This window comes from Schistocerca gregaria, chromosome 3 (assembly GCF_023897955.1).
Source record: "Schistocerca gregaria isolate iqSchGreg1 chromosome 3, iqSchGreg1.2, whole genome shotgun sequence".
Classification (NCBI taxonomy): domain Eukaryota; kingdom Metazoa; phylum Arthropoda; class Insecta; order Orthoptera; family Acrididae; genus Schistocerca; species Schistocerca gregaria.
This window is the reverse complement of record NC_064922.1, coordinates 403096050-403118361: the sequence shown is the minus strand read 5'-3', so window position 1 is coordinate 403118361 and position 22312 is coordinate 403096050.

Here is a 22312-nt window from a genome sequence, read left to right as displayed (position 1 = left end):
CAGTAGCCAGAAGCAGGAGAAGGTACTACTCATAAGCGACTCAACTGCACGTGCGCATAAACTCGCCCGCAACCGCTCAAACGAATCTAATGTAAACAGTTGTGACGTCACGCTCATCGGAGGCAATTTGTTGTTATAAAACATTGCATAGTCTTCCTAAAGCCTTGACACATTTTGCTGCTGGCAGACACTTGTATGAGTACTGTGTTTTGTTCCTGTATATGGCGCATTTCCTTTGCAACTTAGGTTTTATTTTCGTTTTTTCTCTCGTTCGGGTTATATTGCTGCAATATTATTCTGCGGTAGCGAGATACAGTAATATTCTTTCTTAGAGTATTGGTTCTTACTAGTCAAAGTTCCAAAAATGTAACCAAAAACTAAAACAATGAAAAATTCCCGGAATTCCAAAAAAATCCCGGGATTTTCTCGGTTTTCTCCCGAATGAAGAAATTCCCCGGTTTTTACCGAATCTCCCGGTTGTCCCGGGTCGTATACACCCTGTTATTTCATAACCTTGCTACAGCTGACTCATTACGAATGACGTTATTAATCCTTATTTCCAGCAATAATTCAAAATCGAATATTTTAATGCCCCGGCAATTAATCATCGATGCCAGCGCAGTACATTGCTAGCAAAAAAGTTTTTATTATCAGACCCAACTATTACCAGTATACAAATAAATAATGCTACAAGTTTAAGATATATTTCTAGTCCTAAATACAATGCAATTTTCTCTGGTGTATTGAATGCATTATATCTACGTATTATTGGACTACAGACCTTGAGTAATAGTTACATTGTGTGACATTTTAAATATGTCTTACGTCACTTGCATGATATCATATATAAACACTAACAATTTGATGCTACACGCAATAACTCTTGTTTTGAGTGATGACTTCTGAGTAATACTGAATGATGTTTTGTAATAATGCATAAATGCTATGCCAATGATTACTGTAATGAGATGACTTATAAATGATGTTTTGTACCACTGCATAAATAATGCTAATAATTACTGTAATGAGATGACTTATGAATAATGTTCTGTAATACTCCATACATACTACTTAAATGCTTTGTCAATAGCCAGTGAATGCCAATAATTATTCAAATCGGTTGATACACTTGTGTAATTCTGAATGATGACTAGCATAAGACTTACTGTATCCTTCACCTTCTAACCTAATTACCACCAATTACTGCAATATACATATGTCTTGCCCATCCTCATGATCAGGGAGCGCTGTATTTGGTTTGTGCACTAATTCTACGTTGATGGATTCTACCAGAATGTGGTGTTGACATCAAACTGTCCACCACTGTGACCGAAGAAGATGTCATTATGGTCCTACTGTTTGATGTACCTAATGTACTACCAAAATGATAACGTAGAATATTAATACAACATTTCAGTGTCTTGGCTACACTGATAAATACTTCAGGGAAGAGAACTTTAGATTGTCTCACTTGGTGTTGTGCTTCTGTAGGAAGATAGGGACTTTTAGTTCAGCTCTGTGCAACTCACTGTGTTACAACCATGATGCTAACCACCCCATTCCTTTCCTAGTTCTTATAAAATGTTGAAGACTTCTACAGTGTGTGTGTACTTCATTTCAGTATTAAATGTGATCAGTTGTCCTAAAAATGGTAAAGACTTATACAGTGCGTGTGCACTTTATTTCATTTCTCAATATGTTTAAACTCTTGTAAATGGTAAAGACTTATACAGTGCATGTGCACTTTATTTCATTTCTCAAAATGTTTAAATTCTTGTAAAATGGTAAAACCTTATACAGTGCGTGTGTTCTGTACTTATCAGTAATGTTATACATAATCTTTCTTATAAAAATTAACTTTTGACCATTATTCATCTCAATTTAAAGAATTTACTAATTTCTCCAATCCATGGTCATCCCGATTACTGTAAAGAAAAAGCAATTGTTTCTTTTTATACATGACAAATATATCGGCCAGCATTGCACTGGGCTGTGCCAGAAAATTTCTTATAGGAGCAGATATATATGCGTTATCCGGCGAACTTACTGTCGTATACAAGTTGAAAATCGACGAACAGATTGTAGATATCTTTATCATATGTCCAGTGTTTTTCAAACAATTGTTTTAGAGTGAAAAAGTCGTGTGTTGTCGATCGGTTTGATAGAAAGCCAGTTTGGTATTCCTGTATCTTGTTCTCTATGGATGTAATTTTCTGAGAATAATGATAGATAATACCTTGTAGGCTATATTCAGTAAGCTAAAATATAAATATCGCGTAATAGAACCTCCTGTCAGACCGTTCGTCGGGTACAAGTCTTTCGGTTTGACGCCACTTCGGCGACTTCTGCGTCGATGGGGATGAAATTATGATAATTAGGACAACACAACACCCAGTCCTTGAGCGGAGAAAACTTCGACCCAGCCTGGTATCGAACACGGGCCCTTAGGTTTTTTTTTTTTTTTTAGTTCTCATTTTGTTCTATAACGTTCGTTGAATTTGTTCGGGGGCGGCGGACGTCCAGGGTATCTAACCCTCTGACAGAACACGCTGAGCTACTGTGCCGGCAAACCACTCAGCTACTGGGGACAGACTTCAGTAAGCTGATGGCCCTGTAGTTACCATCTTCCATTTTGCTTCCTTTCTATTATGCCGGGCTTATTGTGGCCAATTTCCGTTCTTCTGACTCTATCTCATTCTTCCATGCCAACTGCATCAGTTTATACACTACTGTTTGGGAAAAGTTAAACACATAAGACGGAGAGATGTGATCACTATGAAATTCGTTCCATCGATTAGGGCCACGACACTTCACAAATGATTGGCATTACAGACATGTGGAGCCACTGTGACTATGGAAATTCAGTACGGACTAGAGCCACGACATGCTGCAATCAGAGCTGCTGGGCATCATGGCATGGAGTCAAAGAGGCTCGAATGTGCTGCTGGGGAATACTCTGCCACACAGTTTGTTTACGCGTCCATAAAGCATCAACTGTCGCTGCAGGAGGACCTAAACGAACAAGTTACCGACCGACCACGTCGCAGACATGTCAGGCGAACAGGCAGGGCACGGAAGCAGTGGTACCCGTTGTTCCCTGAAGAACGCTTTCACATTTCTCGCCACACATGCGGCAGGTCACTGAACTGCTACAATATGGCGTGTGGAACAGCCTGCAGGAGAGGCTGTGCCTCAGGCAATAAAATCTTCCCGATGTAGCGGTAGCTCCTCAGATTGGTCTCAAGACGTAGGAGGCGAAATCACATGTTCTAGGCAATGGCACCCCTAACCATTACACTTGGCGTTCGTTCGCTACGCCGCTCCACAGTACGCGACAGCCGTTCGCCACGGCGGTGTCGAACGCTTATGCGACCATCACTGCAGGACAAGTTGCAGCGGGGCTCGCCGAAAACTCTACATTTTCCCACTCAGCGTGCCAGCGTTGGCTTTCACGTGTCCATTGCAGTCTACGACGTTGGTGGGTTCTGGTCAATGGAAACCGGCAGAAGATGCCATAGGACCATCGAAGCAGATTTCCACACCCGTTGCACTGGTCCAACGTTGCGCCAAGCTACAAGCAGTGGACGAAGCTGTTCCGTCCGTTACAGCTTGGCTGACAAGATGGCTATTATCGCGCGCTGCAGTCACATTATGTCGTCCAGTACTCTGTCGGCGCTGTGTACGGCCCGCGTCTCTCCACTGGATCAGCAAACTTCTCATACTGAAGTAGCGTGCCTGTGCGAGCCGTATTGCAAGAACGACAGACCCGCTTCCCAGAAACCGGTCATCGCACTCACATGTCGATCTTCCACCCTGTGAAGTCGAACACTGACCTGTCCAGTCCCACAAAAGAGGGCTCTGTTGGGTGTACGTGCGCACCAAATAAATCACTTATTATGGTTCCACATTTCTACACGTTCTCTTATCGTGGCGTGCTGCAAACCACTGCTTCCCAGTGTTTCACTTTTTAAAAACAGTAGAGTACCAAATGCAATCTCTCACCTCCCTCTTCGATCAATTCTTCTGTTACTCTGTCCTCCCATGGGGCCTATTTCTTTCTGTATCTTTTGATTGCAATCTTCACATCATCTTTTTCAGTCACTTCCCGTTCTTCTTCATCTTTCCTTTCTTCCGTTGTATCTATAAGTCTAGGCGCTTCAAATCTTCTGAGAAGTATCCTCTGCATTTCTCTACAATTTTTCCTTGTCTTTTATCAACTTGCCGTTCTTATCTCCAATGGAAAAGGTTGGGCTGAGAAATTCATGTTTCCGAATTTTGATGCATTGGAAAGATTGTCTAGAATTCCTGTTTTTTTTTTTTTCAAAAAATGGTTCAAATGGCTCTGAGCACTATGGGACTTAACATCTGAGGTCATCAGTCCCCTAGAACGTAGAACTACTTAAACCTAACTAACCTAAGGACATCACACACATCCATGCCTGAGGCAGGATTCGAACCTGCGACCGTATCGGTCGCGCGGTTTCAGACTGAAGCGCCTAGAACCGCTCGGCCACACCAGCCGACTCTTGTTTTTTCTCTCTGCCTATACTTGCTCTGAGAAACTAATTAGATATATTCTCTTCTCTGTTCTTAGGATTGGCTTCGTCTCCCTTCTGATGTTGAGAAAATGTTCCCTTTTCTGTTCATTCTGTCTGTCAGCTAGCCACCTCTTGAAGTGCAATATCAACCAGATTGCAAGTTAGGACAGCCTTTTCAGCCAATATAAGGTCCTGTAGGTGTGGATAGAAAAAGCATACGCAGAAGAAACGTCAGTAGCTAAGGGACAGTGGAGGTAGAGGCAGATGTCAACAAAATAGTAACTGTAATTTCAGAGGTAGAGAACCGGGCAAGAGGCACACATTAAACACCAAAGAGAACGTGAGGTCCACCTATAGACGTTCCCAGTAAAATTAGATGCAATAAAGAGGTGAATTGTGTGTTCGGAGGAACAGTGGGGAAGAAGGATTGCAGGATATTCCTGGACACATGGTGGCATGTGCCGGTTGCCAATAGAGATCTGATAGAACATAAACAATGGGAACCATCACAATATAGACTGAATGGACTGGGGGATAGAGATGCCACACCGTTAGGATCGTTGGACATTTTTTTTTTCCTGAGTATATATAGAGGTTGTTCCATTCCTGTGGTGAATGGTTGGCCGAGCGGTTCTAGGCGCTTCAGTCTGGAACCACGCGGCTGCTATGGTCGCAGGTTCGAATCCTGCCTCGGGCATGGATGTGTTGATGTCCTTAGGTTAGTTAGGCTTAAGTAGTTCTAAGTATAGGGGACTGATGACCTCAAGAGCCATTTGAACTATTGGAGGTGAATGGTGAAAATACTGTATCTGTGTTTGTGGATAGTTTCAGCGTTGAGGATTTGAGGTTAACAAAGTGGTTGTTATTCGCTAACATGTGTATCCTAGAGAAGGAAGAGTGGGATACAAGAGATTCTGGTCACAGACAATTGCCAAACACCACTGAAACTGCAGTACACGGGAAAGTGACATACCTAAATGAGAGTGATAAGGAACAGATGGAAGAGTTACTGTTGGAATTCAACGATTTGTTTTCTCCCAAAGGGCTATTGCGAGAACACATATTACGCAGCACCAAATACCAGCAGGAAATTAATTACCAGTTTAACACAGACCATACAGAGCTCAGAGGTACTTGCAGCTGATACTGGAGGAATGCATAGATCATTAGCTGAATGATGGGATTGTTGAGGAAAACAATAGTTCATGGAGGACCAGAATTGTCGTTGTGCCCAAAAAATCAGCGGATGAATCATGAAATTATACGTTTTGTTGCGATTATCGACACATGGATTCCAAGGCAATAATGGATGCCTGCCCTTTGCCAAACACTATGGAGACCATATAATATTTAGGCCAGTGCAAGTTTTTCAGCGATGGACTTAAGAGGTGGGTACCATCAGCAAGAAGTTGCTCTGGAGGATCGACCAAAAACAGATATTTCTTCGCTGTAGGGACATAATCAATTCAGAAGGGTGTCTTTTGCATTGAACAATGTACCTATGATCTTTCAGAGGTTGTCGGATGGAGTTCTCCGAGGATTGAAACCTCATCCATGCATGGTTTATCTTTATAATATAATCATCTTCGAGAATGATGTAGAACAGCACATAAAATGCCTCAGGTAAATATTGCTGAGATCGCGAGGTACGAATTTGTTCGCGTACGCACATGTCATATGTGTTTGACATACTTCACACATATTTCACCTATATGTAGCGAATTTCGCCCTGCAGTCTTCGTTTTCAGGCAGCTGTAAGTTTATATCGTCATGTCTCCTGAACTGTAAGTCGACAATGGTATAATTTTGCCGGTACATCCAGTGGTATATGCAGATACGGTCTGCGAAACGTGTTGCGAACGCAGTTTGTAGTTCAAATGGTTCAAATGGCTCTAAGCACTATGGGACTTAACTTCTGAGGTCATCAGTCCCCTAAAACTTAGAACAACTTAAACCTAACTAACCTAAGGACATCACACACATCCATGCCCGAGGCAGGATTCGAACCTGCGAGAGTAGTGGTAGCGCGGTTCCAGACTGAAGCGCCTAGAACCGCTCGGCCACCCCAGCCGGCGTTGTCTTGTACCTTGACGTTGTCTATAGCTCCCATGGATATTCCACGCACAGGTACTATTAGTTTTAGTTTTGACAACTCCACTTGGCATGTGCAGCCATGTTCGTTAGAAATTCATGACTCGCTTATCAAGGTCACTTCAGAACAAGTTCACACGGCTTATTTCAGAAGTGTATGTGTTTTATCTCAAGTTTTTAGATCCACATCAGGCTGACAGGCTCTTTCTGCAACACAGACAAGTCCCTTTCACTCATCGCGTTGGCTCTAATAGTATGGTTATTCTGGTGAATGCGGAAGTGGAATATACGAATGTGGAATGTTTAACTTTCCGCCAGAAGTTGATGACAGTTTCCTCAAGACCGTCCTGCTTCCTTTCGGGGACATAATGGAGCATACGGCAGGAGCGCTTGTCCTCTCCACACCGTTTACCATTTTATCGATCCGTGGACATGGTGGTCAATTGGAGTATCTCCTCTCAGTTGTAAATGTTAGGATACCGGGTACATATAATTTACACGGGGCAAGAATGTACCAGTTTTATAAGTAATGACAGTGGACACCTTCGCACAAAATAACCACGTCGTAGTACGGTCTTAAAACGCAGTTTTGAAGAACGTAAAAGGTTAACTTTAGCCGACCTGATTCCCCAGGTGACAGTCATTGTGACTAACCAAGTTTCTGAGGGACAAAGCAAGCCATTGCGGGCGCGCGGGGTAGCCTCAGCAGTTTGGCCCCATAAGACCTTACCACAAATTTTCCAAGCCATTGCGTGATAGTCCTAGCGCATTTCCACCATTAACCTCACATAGGGACTTCGCCACTGTACGAGTAGCTTTCGCATTGGCACCACCTACACTTCAAGACAAGCGTAGACGGACGCAAGATAGTGAGGCGTCAGACGTTTCCTCATCCCTTCTGCACTCTACTGAAAATATTCCGTTGGAGATGGCCTCTCCCTTCCTGAGTTCAGACCCTTCCTGAGTTCAGACCGGGCGATAACATGTCCTCTGCTTTCAAAGATTCGAAAGCGTCGATCACCTCCTCCTATGTGACTCCCGAGACCTGGACCGCCTCCTTGAAATCACTTGAGGATGGACCTGTTCTGAAGTTCCATACTGTATCGGCCGAGTTGCCAGACATTCCTGAATCTCTTATGCATTCCCACTCTTCTGCTGCGCCTCCGGATGGGGAAAGCATGCCATGGGCAGCTGCTGATCAAAACCAGATTGGCACAAGTGTGCCAGTGGAACATGTGGTGACGGTAAAAGACGCATCGTCAGTTTTCGTTTCCGCTGATTCCCAGGAGCAGCACCGGCCACCTGTAGAAGAGTGGAGTCTGTCCTCTGTACCTGATACTGAATTTCTGCAGGACTCCCCCGCCCCGTTGCCCCATGCGGCAGTCGCCTTCCCTCACAACCGCAACAGACAGTGCTTTAAACCTGAGGGCGCGGTATCAGGAAGAAAGACGAAGCAGAGAGAGGGTGGAAGATAGGGATCCATCTCTTTACATTCAGATTCATCCGTTGACTCTGCCAAGGACTGTGATACACGGTCTTAAAGGTCACCTGCAAGTAATCAGCTGCATAGTTTTGTTAATAAATAGATGTAGGCCTATACCTTTCAGTTCAGAGTTTAAACTCATGGCGCTGCGACAGTTTATGATTAATGTGCAGATATGGTACTTTGCACGAAGTGTTATTTAATCATTTTTCTATTCCCAGCTTATCTACTGTCTGTGGCCCCTGAACTATCTACCGATACTGCGTTATTTCACAGAGAGAGAAGACCATTGTCTTATTTTGAAGTCCTTAACAACAGCTGAGGATAGCAAGCACTTTTTGTGACCTTTCCTTTGTATTGTGTGTGTATCAAACCGGGGACCTAGAAACGATGGAGAGGCTTCGTTCCGCCGTAGCCCTCAGTGCTTTACAACCCCATGACAGGCCACAGCAGTCCACCCACCCCACCGCCGCTCCACACCGAACCCAGGCGTTATTCGGCCCCCAGTGGAGGCCCCCCCCCCCCCCCCCTCCCCCGGGGATGTCTCATTCTAGTCGAGTGTAGACCCAAGTGTTTGCGTGGTAGAGTAGTTATGGTATATGCGTACGTGGAGACAGTGTTTGTGCAGCAATCGCCAACATATTGTAACAGGCGGAATAAGGGGAACCAGCCCGCATTCGCCGAGGCAGATGAAAAACCGCCTTAAAAACCATCCATAGGCTGGCCGGCACACCGGACCTCGACAGTAATCCGCCGAGCGGATTCATGCCGGGGACCGGCACGCCTTTCCGCTCGGGAAGCAGCGCGTTAGACCGAGCGGCTACCCGGGCGGGCTTTTGTGGCCTTCTTATGCCCCTTCAATACCTGGCCGTTCCACAGATTGCGAACGCTTTTTTAAAGAGAATGAAGTTTATTTATTTAGTAAAACTCCGCAGAAACTTCTGATAGGCGGTAATTTTAATTGTTTTGCATCCTGTGGATCAATCCCCAACTTTAATTGCAATAAGGAACTAGACCATTTCGGAGTCTTCGCAAATGCGCGATGTATGGGTCTGTCACTATCCCACTCTCGTCAGGTCTACCCATTAGACAGCTACTTCCAGCACTCGATCGGTTTTACATTTCTGATTCTTTATGTGGACAGCTGTTAGCGACAGTCGTAATGACTGATCACTGTGCCGTAGCTGTATCCTTAGATAATGTACAGCAACCAATAAAACTGTATCGCCTCCCCTGGATAGTGATCACATCCCTCTTAAAGGATCCTTCCCTCGAGATTATCGTTCGAGAGGTGTGGGCCCGCAGCTTGCGTTCGCAAGACCGTTGTCTTTCTCTTATGGAATGGTGGTCGTGGCATGCAAAACTTTTGCACCGGAAAGCGTTAATGTGTTACGACGCTGAGAGGGCGAGGGGTCTCCGTCGGCCCAGGAATTTAATTATTCCGTCTTGCGACAACTTAATAACGGTGCCACACAAGCTTCCTTACGGAATATGAATGTCCGCCACGCTAAGGCGAAGCTTTATCAGTTAAAGAGACAACAAGTGGAAGGACTCAGGGTGCCATCATAATCCTGCTCCTTCCTACAGGATTAACTGACTCCCTTATATCACTATATCCGGTTGAGGGTGCGTCGAAAAAGAGCATTTATCACATTCGTTACTCACACCTATAGTCACGTACTGATATCCCAACGTGACATTTCCACAGTGATATGTAATTATTTTACCGACCTTCATGATGTATCTGCTGCTAATATGATTGTCCCTGGTGCATTTGCTCCTCTCCTGGATTGTGTGGCTACTCCCGCATTAAATGATGAATTTATAAGTGACTTTTCTCTACACGATATACGTCGCATTAATGTTTTTCACCAGAGCAAAAATAGCCGGGACACGACGATATTCATAAGGAATTTTATGTATAGTTTTGGCTTCTTATAGGTGATACCATTACGTCACTGGTAAATGAAGTGATCCGGAGAAGGGGATGGAGGTTGATTACCGATCCCTTCAAGGTTGATAAAATCGTGCGAACTCCGAAGATAGCCGGACGTCCAGTCGTTGGTAAATTCCGACCTATCACAATATTTAATTTCGATTGCACAACTGTCGGGCGGACGTTTAATAGCCGTTTGTCGCTACTGCTAGAGAAAATTCGTGCTGCTCACCGAAGCTGTGTGGCTGAGTGCACAGTTCTGAATTCTGTACTCGAATGCCAGGACATTGTCACCGTGCCCAATATTTTTACTGGTATTCACCCATCTGTCTGTAACTCCCCAGATCACCATCCGACGGGGCTTACCGCAGGGAAGCCCGCTCTCGATGTCGCTTTTTCTCTTGTTCTTAGAGTCTCTGCTTCGTCGTATTGCTGATCCTCCTGCCGTATACTCCATTATGTCCCCCTGATCAGTTATGTGCCTGGAACATAAGAGGAAAAAACTACTCTGTTACAGCGTATAGTATTTCTGCGTGGTATCGATGACACGTCCTGCTCAAGAACATATTATATTCCTTTTGTTCTCTCTGGGGCCTGCATATATGAACAGAAATGTTTCCTGTTTTCAACACGTTCTCATTCTACGGACAACGGCGATGTCTTGCCACAAATCGCTGAGGATTACCGTGGATAGCTGCCCGATGAAAATGCCAGGGAAGAGACGAACCGAATTCAAGGATCAATTCGTGAACAGGAAAGCCGTTCCCTTAGTTTTCTTCATAAAGTACGGACCTTATATTCCCACATTTTCAACGAAGTGTACTACGTTGCAGAAGTGTTCACCCTTCCCGTAAGATGGCGTGCAAATTGATCCAATTGTCCGGTCGTTTCATTTGGAAAAGCCGTATTTTTGACATTAGTATGAAGTAGCTGTGTGAGTCTGTCCCCTTGTAAGATTGGGGCTTCTCAAAATCAAAGTGAAGGCTTCAGTATTGTTTGAACGGCGTACCGTTTTACCACGTACTCGAGCAACTCGTTCGCTTATTAATGTGTCTTTTACCAGTCAGTCTCATTCCTCCTGCCAATATTGGCCAATAAGTTTTCTGGGAAGGGACATTTTATCAATGAGACATCTCGCAACCAAATCTTTGCTTTTTCGTCGGGGAGTACAATCATCACTCTCCCCAATTGAAATGGCAGCGCCATTGATATCTGGAAAAGAGTGTGGTTTCACGTTAGTCTTCCTGTCCTTCCGATGGATATCGCGTCGTCGTGGTATAGGTTCAGTCACAATATGATCCCGCCCAACGAAGGCTTTGGTCTTATTCCGATTGCGGCACTTGGCATCACCTGCTACATTACCATACAGGCGTCTCCTGCAGACGAGAACACTGGCACTGGATCTCCGATAATTGGCTTTCCTTCCCGAATCAGCTGAAACTGCTTTTATGGTTGCACTTATTGTGTCCATACTTTTCCGTCTTCTCTCGGACGAAGGCTAATTCGATCATATGGCTCCTCGGACACTACGTCCACTACGTAGTCGGGTGTGCCAACGATCCCAACCCTCGTGTTTTTTCCAATATATGATGAAGTCTCAATGGTAGTAGTAGATGCCTCACATTATCATGCTTTATTTATAAACATGTTGCACCTCGTCTTTAACCATAAAGTAATTAGATAGCTTCCCCCCTTTTTTTGAGCCTTCTCTCGTTGTTTTCGTCCTAGAGAAAGAAATTGTTTTCTTTTTACTCCGGGAATTTTGGAATTCATGTCTATCCAGTTTTCTTTTCGTGAAAAACTTGAAACAAAAATTCAGAAAAAATTAAAAAACATAAAAAATGAAATAAAATACGAGTCTAGTGCCATGTCCATGTGACGGACTACCACAGTGATGCGGTGTGGGGATGGCATCTTGGCCCGGCCTCGGATTTCGACCCTTGCTCACCTTGTCTCTATTCAGCCTGCAGCTGACTGTGTCCGTTCTTTCCTGTAAAGTAGCTGAGTGATCAGCGCAGTACAATGCCGTGCTAGGGCTCCACGTTTGATTCCCCCCCTGGGTCGCAGATTTTCTCCGTTCGGGAACTGATTGTTGTGTTGTCTTCTTCGCCGGCCGCAGTGGCCGAGCGGTTCTAGGCACTTCAGTCCGGAACCACGCGGCTGCTACTGTCGCAGGTTCGAATCCTGCCTCGGGCATGGATGTGTGTGATGTCCTTAGGCTAGTTAGGTTTAAGTAGTTCTAAGTTTAGGGGACTGATGACCTCAGCTATTGAGTCCCATAGTGCTTAGAACCATTTGAACCATTTGTTGTCTTCTTCACCATATCATACTCATCAACACACAAGTCGCCGCAATGGTGTCACATAAAAGGGCTTGCACCAGGCGACCAGTCTACCGGATGGGAGGCTCTAGCCACATGAAAATTATTTTTAGAGCTGAAGAAATAGTAATCTTTTTAGTGGTACACTTCATCCTTACTTTGTACAGTGAAATGCTACAATCTCTTTGCTGAAATGCAAATAGCAATAGCTGACGCTTTGGGAAATTTCCGACCCCTTTCACAACAACGCTGGAAATAAGACGATTTCAGTGCTTTCGTGTTGTGTATTTGCAACTATTTGTTGAATCCTCTCCGTGGGAAAAGTACTTAAGAGCTTTCCTGCGGCTCAGTTTTGCCGACTCAGCAGTAACTGTTCGCACATCGATCACTTCTTTTACTTAGTAGCACGCCGCAGACGGAGCGGAGTGTTGCTCAACCCGCAGCCGCGGGCCATTTATCAAGCTTCAAGAATTTATACACGCAAATGTATTCTAACGATCCGGTAAGCATATTACCCGGCATTCTAATGGCAACAAATACAGCGCCGGCGCGATAAGTGGCGGCGAGCGCTATTATTGGATTAGAATCTGATACCGGCCCTTCCTAATGCAATTCGTATGTAAATCCCGGACGGGCGCGGGCGGCATTAATATTTGATATAAAACGCAGGCGGGGGAGGGACCGCTCTGTCGGACGTCGACTGCTCTCCTCTGCGGCGCCAACGACGAATCCTCAATCTCGCTTAATTGCTATTGTTAAGGCGGCGGAGGGAAGACGTTGTAAATTAGCATTATCGCATATTTTAATCCCTAACTTTATTTAAGGTGGTGCCGGTGGGGATGGCAAGAGAGAAACTGAGGAGCAAAGGAGGGGGGCGAGGAAAAGAAAGGCCTACAGCGCGGGAGAAAACAAGGAAGTTGAATAAATTATCACGCCTGTTACACAGCGTCGGTCGTGATTCGTGTTCGCGGAGAAAAGTTTCGTGCGCGAGGCGGCAACAGAGCGAGCAGCGCGCGCAGTTCCGCGACGTCATTTGTCCGCTCGCGGCACGCACGCAGCGCAGCCAGCGGCTGTAAAGTGAATTAGTCAGCGGAGTCCACTTGGAAGCCAAAGCGGCGCATTCCACGGTCGCAGATTCATCCCCTGTCGAGCTGCACCCTCTAAGACTTGCTTGCAGCGAGTATTGTATCTTTTAACACAGCCATCGAGTAAATATCTGTGGAGTGAGCATTGCGCTCGGCGCATGTTGTCAACATTAAACCAGGATTGTCAAGTGTTTTCGGGACTTCGCTGTGCATGTGTGCTTTCCGCAGAGTTTGAAGTTTATAATATCAAGAGTTTTTGTTGTGTTTTCACCGTTTGTTGATAGTGTAATAGCGATAGTGAATTACCTTGTTGCTACGGAGGCAAAGAAAAGTATGTGAAAGGATGGATAGTAACTTTTCATGGGTACTATGTTTAAAAATTTCGATACGCATTATAATTAAGGCTTGATTCTGTAGACCTATTTTTCTAGGATTTTATGACTATATAATAGATATTACTGCTCGTACAAAAGCTTACAAACAATCGCTTCCTCTCGTAAATTTGCTAGTGGAACAGGAAAGGAAATGGTTAGTTGTTTCAGCAAATACTATCCTCCATGCATTTAGCAGTGACTTGTCGATTATCTATATAGATTTGAAAGACGGGAGACAGATAAATTCAATAGAGTGGGAGTCTGTAATTGTCCTCGTATAATATGTGTCTCCAAACCTATTTGTTTACTATAAAGTTACAGTAGGAGACCATGTTTAGTGTGTCTAGGACATGGAGAATGATTATGTGTTATTTATATTTTAGTTTCCCGAAGGATGAACAACGAGTAAAGATATGGCTCCAGAAAATAAGGAGGAGTAATTTTGTCCCCACAAAATATTCCAAAGTATGTTCAAAACACTTTGAAGAGGAATGTGTAGACAGAGAAAAATTTGGACGTGTGTCGCTGAAGGTAGATGCAATACCAACTATTTTTAATTTTCCACAGCACCTACTACCAATTTCTGCAGTCAGCTTAAATACATTTTCTGCACAAATCAAATAAAAAAACACGATAGTGTAGCTAATCAAAGTACACATTCATCTTCTTTGGTGCATTTTGCCTTCAATTTATTTTCTTCACCCTTTGATTAAGAAGCGTAAAATATTAGTAAACATGTCCCCAAACTCTTTTATTTGTGTCACTTTCCACTTCCCTTAATGGTGTTATAAGGGATGACTGTAACATGACCAACTGTATTTGCTTTACAGTACTTTTATTCTCCGGTCGCCTTTTCTCCTCCTTCTTACTCAGTCTACTATTTATTTATTAAACTGGGAGAAAGTACTTAAAATGCGTTAAATAAACACTTCAGAGTGTCACCAGTAAGAAAAATTGTGCTTTATGTCGCAAAATCGAGAAAATAAATACGCAGAAATAGAAGAAAAAAAGGACGAATTAGCAGGGATATAATCGTCAATGTGTGGCAAATTCGGTGTTTTTCGGACACTTGCAAAAGTACTAGCGTACTGTCAAGTCGTTTTGCAAGACTATCATTGCAAAAATGTACGTCAGGCTCTTTAATACTATAAAATGCCGTATCATACCGCAAACTACCAAAAATCGAGTGCATCTAAACTGTTACACCTATCGCAAAGAAGCAGAATGCAATATCACTTGCCCTTTAAAGTTACGTAGCTGGTTTATTACCGGTATCAAATGGATACTGTTAAAATGTCTGCGCAACATACATAAATAATCCACGACACGTACGAAAAGAATCCGCCTGTACGAGGGATGTAGTGACATTCGAAATATACAGGGCGCTCTACGGACAAAGATATGACGTCCCGAGAACACGTGACCACGCCGTCAATGTATGTTGACAACACAAAATCTGTTCTGCGCATGTGAATGCTCACTCCAGAGATATTTACTCTATGAACGCAGCTCATCTACGCTTCAGAGGCGAGTCGTGCAAAATTTTGCCAACGTGTTACAATATGGTTGCCTAGAGCCTTTTGACTTACGTGGGTGGTAATCGTAACTAGCTAGTATATATCAATTTTTCGTATATAAATTGAACTATTTAAGTATTCAAGTTTTATAACTAATCATTTATCATTGCGTGGAATAAAATAAAATGGAAAATTTTTATGACAGCAAGGGAGCCGACGCACAGCCTGTAAGAGCACTTAAACACATTGAGGTGACAAAAGTCTTGGAATACCATCCAGTATCGTCTCGGACATTATTGTGCCCGGCGCCGCGCTGCTGCCCGACGTGGCAAGGATTCAACAAGTCGTTGGAAGTTCCTTGTATAAATATTGAGCCATGCTGCCTCTACAGCCGTCCATAACTGCAGGAGTGCTACAGAGTAACAATTATTGAGCTATATGGAAAAAACGTAAATTAGTTACAAATTATGGCGTGCACACACTTTATTCGACATGTAAACGTCACTATAGATATTCGAATTCAGGTTATGACACGTTCGATATGCCTGCCATCATTGACGATGATGTGGTGCAGACGGAAAGCGAAATTCTGAATGACCCGCTGAAGTGTCCGAACTTCGATGCTGCCGACAACCTCATGAGTGGCTGTTTTCAACTCAGCAATGGTTCTGAGTTATTGCTGTGTCCCCACAAAAAGGAGTCGCATGGGTTCAGATCCAGAGAATATGGCGTCCAATCGAGGCCTATGGCAGTGGCCCCTGGGTACCCCAGAGCCAGAATGCGGTCCCCAAAATGCTCCTCCAGGACATAAAACACACTCCTGCTTGGATGTAGTCGTGCTGCGTCTTGCATGAACATGTTGTCAAAATCAGGGTCACTTTAAATAATAGGGATGAAATCATGTTCCAGAATCTTCACGTACCGTTCGGTAGTCACCGTACCATCGAGGAATATCGCACCGATTATTGGGTGATTGGACATTGCATACCACACAGTCACCCATTGAGGGTGAAGAGACTTCTCGATTGCGAAATGAGGATTCTCAGTCTCATAAATCCGGCAATTTTGCTTATTGACGAACCCAGCCGAATGAAAGTGGGCTTTGTCGCTAAACCAAACCGTACAAGCGCCGCAGCAAACTGTGCAGTTTCAATGTCCCAACGCTAACCGTTCAGAAGTTTTGGCGATTTTATTTCATACAGTTCAAGAACTGTCACCCTTACGTGTGCAGTACGTTGTGCAGGAACTCATTTCTCGATTATGTCTCATAAATTTTCAATGGGATTCACGTCGGGCGGTCAGGGTGGCCTAATCATTCGCTCAAATTGTCCAGAATGTTCTGCAATCTAGTCACGAATAACTGTGGCCCAGTGATATTGTGCATTGTCATCTATAGAAAGTCCACGTTGTTTGGGAACATGACGGTCGTGAATGGCTGAAAATGGTCTTCAAGTGGCGGAACGTCCACAGGATCCGGTCCATTCCACGTGAACACCGTTCACACCATTATGGAGCCACCACCAGCTCGCACAGTGCGTTATTCACATCTTGGATCAATGGCTTCGTGGCGTTTGCAAAATTGGAAATTTGTGGTAAGGTCTTATGGGACCAAACTGCTGCTGAGGTCATCGGTCCCTAAGCTTACACACTACTTAATCTAACGTACGCTAGGGACGACACACACACTCAAGCCCGGGGGGGGGGGAGGGGAAGGGGGGGGGGGGAGCCGCGCAGACTGTGACAAGACGCCTCAAACCGTGCGGCTACCTCGTGGGTCTGCGCCAGATTCGAAATCCACCATCAAGTCTTACCAACTTTAATCGGGACTCATCCGACCAGGTTTTCCAGCCGTCTAGGGTCAAGAGTCCAAGAGATGCGCTGCAGGCATAGTCGTGCTGTTACGAAAGGTACTCACGTCGGTCGTCTGCTACCATAACCTATTAACAACATACTTCGCCGCACTCCTCTAAGAGATACGTTCGTCGTACGCCCCATATTGATTTCTTTCGTTATTTCACACAATGTGCTTGTCTGTCAGCACTGACAACTCTACGCAAATCCGTTCCTCTCGGTCGTTACGTGAAGGCCGTCGGCCACTGCGCTGTCAGTGATGAGAGGTAATGCCTGAATTTGGATGTTCTTGGCACACTGTTGACACTGTGGATCTCGGAATACAAAATTCCCTAACGATTTCCGCAATGGAATGTCCCATGCGTCTAACTCCAACTACCATTCCGCGTTGGAAGTCTGTTAATTACCGTCTTCCGACCATAATCACGTCGGAAACCTTTTCACGTGAATCCCCTGAGTAGAAACGACAGCTCCGCCAGTTCACTGCCCTTTTATACCTTGTGTACGCTATAGTACAGCCATCTGCATACGTGCATATAGCTATCACAGGACGTCTGTTATCTCAGTGTAGCACCATTACGTAAACTTCTCATCATATCTCCCTCATACTCTAAGCATAAATTTTTAGAGAGCGTTTAACCTTTTCCTATGGCCGACTCAGGCGAAATGCTCTATGAACTTTGAAGGAGAATCACTCTGGAAATCAACAAACATCTTTTTAATTCAGTAATCTGTAGCAAACGGTTGACTTCAGATTAAATATTTGTTCATAATCTTAAATGACTTGCCTAAAGTCACCTTGCTATTTATTTAAATTACTCTCCAGTACTGTTTCTACTCTGTTTTGTATAATCTTGGAGGCCGGCCTGGGTGGCCGAGCGGTTCTAGGCGCTACAGTCTGGAACCGCGCTACCACTACGGTCGCAGGTTCGAATCCTGCCTCGGGCATGGATGTGTGTGATGTTCTTAGGTTAGTTAGGTTTAAGAAGTTCTATGTTCTAGGGGACTGATGACCTCAGAAGTTAAGTCCCATAGTCCGCAGAGCCATTTGAACCATTTATAATCTTGGAAAATATGTTGTATGTAACTGCGTGCAAAGAAATTTTTCCGTAGTTGTTAAAATCTTGTTCATTGCCTTCCTTATCTACGTAGTGGATGTACCAAGACCGCCTTCCACTCTCCTGGGAGCTTTTCGGCTTTTCAGGTTTCCTCAAAGATTAATTTTTGCTCATGTTTTTGTTTTTGGTAGAGACCATTTCCAAAGTACTCCACAAGCTTAAAGTTTATTTAATTTCTTCACTTTCTTTCATAACTGGTGGTAAATCTTCTCTTAGATTTTCATGAGTGTTTGAATATTAGAATCTACGGATTGGTACTGGATCCTTAAAAATTTGATGAAAACTTTTCCAAGTATTTCGTAAGCGAAATCTGTGAGCCTCTTCCCACGAACCTCTGTTATTAGATTTACAATTGAAGTAGATCCACCCAACTCTTTAAATCTCACTTCCTATTCTAACGATCTACTGGTAAAGGGCCTCTTCAGCAGATCTTCCACAGATTATCTAGAAAATACACTTTCTTACTAAGATATTGCAGGGCCTGTGTTGTCCAGAAGAATGCGAAGTTCCTTCGGACATGCGTGTGGACGACATGTGGACGTTTGGGTTTGGCAGTGAGTCTAATGGTAGCTGGCACGGTATCTCAGCATGTTTGGTTAAGGGCTGGTTGTCCTCAGTAATAAAAAAAAAACTGAGTGAAGTTGTCAACGATCAACTTGCAATAGGTGTCGTGTGACATGCACTCAGACAAAATGGTGTGAACAACAACGATAAAAATGAAGAAAAAAATGGTGGGGCGATCGCTCACGATGAGCAGTGTACCCGGGTATGAGTTCCGCTCGGCCACATGTGTTCATTGTCGTAATTTTACGTATACAAACATGTGGTTCCTGAAGAGGGGCAGCAGCCTTTTCAGTAGTTGCAGGGGCAACAGTCTGGATGATTGACTGATCTGGCCTTGCAACATTAACCAAAACGGCCTAGCTGTGCTGGTACTGCGAACGGCTGAAAGCAAGGGGAAACTACAGCCGTAATTTATCCCGAGGACATGCAGCTTTACTGTATGATTAAATGATGATGACGTCCTCTTGGGTAAAATATTCCGGAGGTAAAATAGTCCCCCATTCGGATCTCCGGGCGGGGACTACGCAGGACGACGTCGTTATCAGGAGAAAGAAAACTGGCGTTCTACGGATCGGAGCGTGGAATGTCAGATCCCTTAATCGGGCAGGTAGGTTAGAAAATTTTCTTTACTGCACTCGACCGTGTTAGGGCCTGAGTTCCTAGACAAACTAACAGTATGTATAGGCGACATCTTAATAGCAACACCTACTTGGAATGAACATGTAGTGCTTGGTTCAAAAAATGGTTCAAATGGCTCTGAGCACTATGGGACTTAACATCTGAGGTCATCAGTCCCCTAGAACTTAGAACAACTTAAACCTAACTAACCTAAGGACACCACACACATCCATGCCCGAGGCAGGATTCGAACCTGCGACCGTAGCGGTCGCGCGGTTCCAGACTGAAGCACCTAGAACCGCTCGGCTACAAGGATCGGCCTCCAGTGCTTGCCACCCTTGTTTTATGTAGTGGTGTGTTGTGTTCTATCAGAACAATTTTAAATCTACTTATATGTGTGTGTCATAGGACAGATTAGCCGTTAGTTAACACCTTGTTTATTGAATTCAAGAGCGAGCCCGGAAAAAGGTGCATTATTGCTTTAGTTGGTCCTGTGGCTTTCATCAGCTCATTTTAGGTAAATTCGTCTTACATCTGACGAAAAGGTATCTGCTTCTGTAAGACACCTGGCCAGCTGATTCTAGTAAATCCGTATTATTTGTTATAGGCTGTTTGATGAACTAGCCACATGTTTAATAATTACAGTCAGTTCCATAATAAAGTGTAGGCCATATTATTAAAAGCAACGTCCTCAGCACATCTCTGGTAGTGCTCTAGAATCTATACTCAATGCGCCTTTGCACAGCGTATAGATAAACAGTCTGAGAGTAGAATTTTTTTGTCGGTTGCAATTTTGGCTATTTGCACTCATTTACAGCCAATTTAATCGCTGAAAAAATTTTCAGTGTTTATCAAAGAAGCCTTCTGAAGTCCGTTAGGAAGCTATTTGGTTCGAATTAAGCAAACTGTGTGCTTCAAGACGATAATGATCCGAAACATTGCAGCCGTCTCTGTACAGCGTAGAAACAAGACAGCGGGGTTTCCACGATGGATTGGCCTTGAAGAACTATCTAAATATTCACTTTTTTTTATTTATTGTCTTTTCCCTTTTCTGTAAATATTATAATAATTGTCAAACAGATTTATTTTCAACATTTTTTTTCAAAGATGTATGTAAGCTGTAGGAAGGGATAACTCAAAAAAACCAGTTTTTCCTCCGTCCATACTGGCAGATTGCTTTTATCACCTGAAAGTAGGAAATACATATCATCCATATCTGTAGGTAGGTCCTACCAGTATTGCGTTTTGCCTTTCGGGTTAAACATGAGAGTTGGGGTTTTCGTTACTGCACTCGACACTGTGTTAGGGCATGACCTCCTAGACAAACTCACAGTATGTATAGACGACAACTTAATAGCAACACCTACTTGGAATGAACATCTAGAGCCTTTAGATACAATGCTGCAGAGGTTTTCAGCAGCTGGTGTCACAGCGAGCCTCAAGAAATTTAAATTCGTAAGAAAAAAACATAAAATTTCTCTGTCATATAATTTCGCCAGCAGGGATAAAACGTGACCCTGAGAAACTGTTGGCGGTAAAGAAATTTCCAGCACCTTGCACAAAACGACAGCTAAAGGCATTCGTAGGTTTGTGTTCATTTTTCCGTCGGTCCAAACCTTACCAATTACTCAATAACCCTGCAGTATTAGGTCTATTAAAGAAGGACAGACAGTGGATCTGGACGCAACAGTGCCAAGCTGATTTTGATGATATAAAATATCCTCTGGTAAATTGCAATATTTTAGGACATTCTGACATGAGCAAAGATTTTTGTATGGCGGCAGATGCTTCATTTTCAGAATTAGGAGCCTGTCTGTTTCAGCTGGTCGAAGGTGGGGTCACTGACAATGTTAAAGTAATTAGTTTTGCTAGCCGCACTCTTATCAGAATGTGAACGCAAATATTCCACAACAGAGATAGAAGCCCTTCCTATTATGTGGGCATTTAAGAAACTCAATTATTATCTATACGGTAGGCATGTACGAGTCTACAGTAACCACCAGGCATTAAGCTTTTTACTCACTTGTAGGCTGCTACATAATCGACTTGCGCGGTGGACTTTGTTTTTGCAGTCGTATAGCTTGGAAATTATATATGTGAATGGCGAAGAAACGTAATCGCAGATGCACTGTCACGGTTACCCCAAGGTTTGCCTCAGTTTGAGTTGATAGAACGAAACACAGAATTTAATGATATGCTCATTAAGGGCACTAAATTCAGAAAATTCTTTTGGATATGTGTAACAACATGGCGAACTTGCAGGAAGAAGATGAACGATGGAGGAAAGTCAGATTTCAATTAAACAATAACGCACATGCACCTGTACGACAACATTACCAGTTGTATAACGATATATTATTCTGTAGGAGAAACCCAAGCAGCGATATATGGTGCGTTTGTATACCCGAAGCGTGTGAGAAAAGTTTAATTTGGCATACTCATTTCGCTTGGGGATACTATGGTGCCCGCCAAGTGCTGTAAGAAGATGAATATGTACTGATATTTTCCCAATATGCCTCGACGCACACGACAAATTTTGAAGACTTGCATTTTTTGTCAGAAGGCTAAGCCTATCAACATCCCCTAGAGCTACAATGTATAGATGCTACTGGACCTTTGCCCTCTGCACGAGGAGGTGTGAAATATATTATTGGTGTATATGATGTATTTTCAAAATATGTGAAACTGTATGCCACAAAAACAACCCCATCTAAGCCTATTATTACACGTGTGCTAAATGACTACTTTTCGTCTGTTGGGAAACCTCAGACGACCTTATAGAAAGAATTTTTCGTGAATTGAATAGGTTTACGAGGA